The sequence below is a fragment of the Montipora foliosa genome, chromosome 6 (assembly GCF_036669935.1).
Source record: "Montipora foliosa isolate CH-2021 chromosome 6, ASM3666993v2, whole genome shotgun sequence".
NCBI lineage: Eukaryota > Metazoa > Cnidaria > Anthozoa > Scleractinia > Acroporidae > Montipora > Montipora foliosa.
This window is the reverse complement of record NC_090874.1, coordinates 52,026,165-52,030,424: the sequence shown is the minus strand read 5'-3', so window position 1 is coordinate 52,030,424 and position 4,260 is coordinate 52,026,165. Positions and strand designations below refer to the sequence as shown.

Here is a 4,260-nt window from a genome sequence, read left to right as displayed (position 1 = left end):
CTTCAGTCATAGTATGCCTCTGTGAATTAATTCCGGCGCAATTAAGTTCGGCGTCTGAATCAATTCAGCCGGGATTAATTAATTTGGTTCGGTCTAAATTCGAATTCGATTCGGCTCATGTGAAGTACAGCGTCTGAACCGGGCCTAATTACGCGACATGAATAGCCCCTTTTAGTACGGTCACGTTCCATTAACCGTATTTTACTGATGGGGCAGTAAAATCTCATTTAATATAAGGACAAAAAATTAATGTTACCAACAGTAACCTATTTGGCATGTGAAATCAATAAATCAGTACCACAAGATAAAAGATAATAGTATAATTAATAACAATAACAAAAACTTTAACGTATCAGGGCAGGATCCTATATATCATAGCTTTATTCCTTCGGATAAAAGTACATACTTGATTATAGCCAATCCAAATCAATTACAAAAAATACAAATATCACATTAAACAGAAACCACATACATGTACATGTACAGTACAGGCCACATACCAGAGTCACAATCCTCGTGAGCCTCCTCGAATTTTCTCTGAAAATTGATAGTAATATGTTGGTAATTAGGTACAGAACCATGCATCTGTGAATTCTGTACAACAAAATCTACCAGTATGATAATTAATATTCAATTAAAAATAACAATAAGTCTATGGCGGACAAATTCATACATGCATGTAAATCGTAAATAAATTTAGCCTCAGACACTTCAGCAGTACCAGGGTAATAATACACCTAACAAGTTTGATAACATCCTAGATGGTCTTCTTTATACACGACTCCATGAAATTAAAAGGACAGTTTTATCCTGCCAGGCCTTCACATAAGACCGTGCAGCGTTAAATTGTAATTGTCTAAAATTCTGAAAATCTGCATAAGAAACCTGAATGGAATTTTCTGACTTGAACTGAGGTGCTACTTAACATTTTCTTGATGTAACAGAAAACATGAACACAAAAAGTACATTGTATATTCATAACATACCAGATTTACATAACATGCTGCACGGTTGGAAAGATATTTCACCCTCCTTTCCTTTTCTTGTTCTTTTGGTAGGCATTTGAGAGCAGATGTGTACTGTTCACATGCATTTTCATATCTACCCTCTTGAAATTCTACCCTTCCTCTGTTGCTGTAACTCTCACTTTTTCAATGGCATCCTTGTCAAATCAACATGTAACAAAATAATCATTTAAACTTCACTCATTTTTAATAACAATTAACTTAAAAGTATTAACAATAACCTTCAATTGTAATGTATTTGATTATTGCCACCAGGCCACACCCGTACAGGGAGGGCCGCAACTGTTTTTCCACAGAACTCCAACAAAATAATTATTACATATTAATAGGATTTCAATCGGCAAAAAATTCCCTACACAAAATTATTGAAAAATTAATGGCTGCTTCTGCTTTAGCATAAACTGTAGTTAATGCCTTACTCAATTGTCCTCTGTACCTTAGTGACTGTGTCAACTGTTTGTTTGTGCGCTTGGCGCCCGATCAACACACGTTTTTCCCGCCTCCTTCTTCTGGAACAAATCAGATTTTTGCCGACACATGCAGCCAACTCGCCACCCAATCAAAGTTTTTGCGGCTTGCTATATGTGCACATTTTGTCTCAGAAATCCTCAGTCTTTTCTCACAATGAAGTGAGTTTTTCCCCTCCCACATGATCTAATAGGATCATCCCCTCATATTACTATTGGTAGTCTTAACAGTGACTCATCTCCTACTGTTACATTGTTGTCGCCTACATGTATATATTTTTTTTTCCCGTCATTTTTATTAAACTGGTTTGAGGATAAGTGTTGACAGTGCCAACCCTTCAGTCCCACACTGAGGCAATGCGGGGGTTGCCCTAGCTTGGGTGAGAAACGGTGGACACATCCACTTCCCCTTGCTGGCCCAACCTTCTAGGAGCTTGGCATAGGTACACACTGCTCAGAGCAGCTGCGCTCCGTGCACCGCCAGTATTGGCCCCATAGCGCCGAGTTGGCAATTATATAACCGTCTCATATCCAACATCCAACAAGCACGAATGGAATATACTGTAATTATTTTTTTATCAAATTTTCATTAAAACACTTGTTCAAATGTTGGAAATTAAAGCCAAACTGAGTTTCGAGCTTGGCAACACTTGACACCCAATCAGTTTCCATATGACATGTAGGTCATATGGTATGGGAGCTGATAACCGAGATTGAGTGAACCAATCAGAAAGCTAGAAATGCAATTTCCGAGGTCAAAAATTTCAATTGATAGTATTGTATATTTCCCTTACCAGAAGAGGAGAGGAGGATCCAATAGCAGATTCTGCAGATTCAATTATAAAATAGAACATCAATATATATATGTTATTCACCGGCCGGGAGGTCCGTATTGGGAAAAACTGGCCCGAGGTCTTGAGTACGGCCCGAGGCCGTAGGCCGAGGGCCGTACTTCTAAATTCTATTCTTAGAAGGTAGGAGAAACTATTAAGAAAAACTCTAAAAGTCATGTTTGAATTTTACGCATTGTTGGGTAATTAAAATTCGCTTTCACTGGACGGTAATAGCTTTCGTCAGAATCCATTGTTTTTTATGAGAAAGTTGAACAATAACACTGCTCTATTGCAAAAAACAATTAAGACAAATTGAAACTTCGCTCTTTCAATTCGCAAGTTCACTCTGCGCTTAGCGTAGTTGGTTACCATGACCGTGGTCAGGAGATAGGAAAATATGCCCGCTCCCGGAACCAATCAGATTGCAGGATTCTCAGGATACCGCCCGCTCACGATCAAAGAAATAAATAAATTGAATTATTTCACAGTATACCTTCAACAAACGTAAGTACTCTTTATGAGGAATAAAAAAAATTATATCACACTTTCATCAAATAAGCCTATATTAAATATTAACATAACCCAACTTTCAAATATCAAGGATCTGTTACCAGGATAGTAAAGTTGAATAGGCGTTCTCGTGTTAAAAATTATTAAATATATGAGCTTTAGACAGCCAGTCTACTGTCTTCAAACAGATACACATAATTAACTGATAAGTTAAACATGAAACGAACCGTTAAAACATTTAAATATATAGAGATTGATACACATACAGTCTGTAAATTAAAAATATGTAAAAGAATGTTCAGAGGAATGCTAAAAGTGCTACATCTACATCTAGCAGGGGTTTCATTAAGGTTAAAGTAGAAGGGCCTTGTGATAGAGTAAGCAGACACCCTGTGTTTAGTCTGGCTTTTGATCTTGAGACTTCCCTTGAGCAATGGCGGGTACTGTACTAAGCGGTGACCGGTGCTAGTACCCGCGTCCCGGCTTCTTATAAACCCCTGCATCTAGTATGTTCCAGCACTCGGCAAGTCCCTTTTGGCTTATGGCTGTTTCTGCTTACAGTAGGTGGCCTCATACAACATCAGCCTTTTTAGACACATCAATGCTAAGCCGGCCACTTCTGCTGGAGAGAACAGGACAGCCACAACACGAGGGACTACATCATCTACTGAGATTAATGTTTGTTTAAAAGAAATGTTGTATTGTTTAGGGAAGTGGGCATGAATTGTTGTCCGCCCCAACAGTTTCGGCCGTACGCCATGCATGACTCAAGTGTCTTTCTAATGGAGTTATTTCCTTGTCAATAAGTTGTCGAGTTATCAAAGTCAATTATATGATCAAAGGTCCATGCATGTTTTGCAACATTTGAACCTTTAATTAGTACATTGTTTTGTATGCCTGATATGTTCTTTCTTCCTGGTGCTGAATGATCTTTTTGTTTCACCAGTGTAATTCCAGGGACAAGATACGCAAGGGATTTTGTAAACAACATTGCATTGGTTGCTCGGGGACAGGGAATTCTTGTTGGAGAGTTTTACTTGGTTGTTAGTGACTTGAATGTCGTGACTCTTAAGAATTTGCATGAGTGGCTCAGTAATGCCTTTTATTAATGTGGGGAAGGATCGTTAAAGTTCTGTCGATTTGTTGGGTCAGCCCGTTTGAAGAAGTACATACTGACTAATTCCTCAGGCGTTGGTGTTGTCAGTGTTGAAGATTTCTATCTTATATAATACATTTAATGATTAGTTGTGATACTCCCTAGACAATACAACATTCTTTAAAACAAACATTAATCTTAGCACTTTTAGCATCCCTCTGAACATTCTTTTTACATATTTTTAATTTATGCATATCACTCTCCACCTTCAAATGTTTCAACGGTTCATTTCATGTTATCAGTTAAGTTTATCCTTTGAAGACAGTAGA

The 4,260-nt window shown here is 37.9% G+C and overlaps 1 protein-coding gene across 2 annotated transcripts in view; it reads right to left on the bottom strand.

Moving 5' to 3' along the window:
* LOC138007705 (uncharacterized) overlaps window positions 1-1,139 on the bottom strand; it is a 52,520-nt gene extending 51,381 nt beyond the window's left edge. For both annotated transcript variants that reach the window (XM_068854757.1, XM_068854758.1), the window contains exons 1-2: window positions 987-1,139; window positions 501-537 (exon numbers count right to left, since the gene is read on the bottom strand). The gene's annotated coding sequence lies outside the window, so the exon portion shown is untranslated. The remainder of the gene's footprint in view (window positions 1-500; window positions 538-986) is intronic.
* Window positions 1,140-4,260: the final 3,121 nt, after the last annotated feature.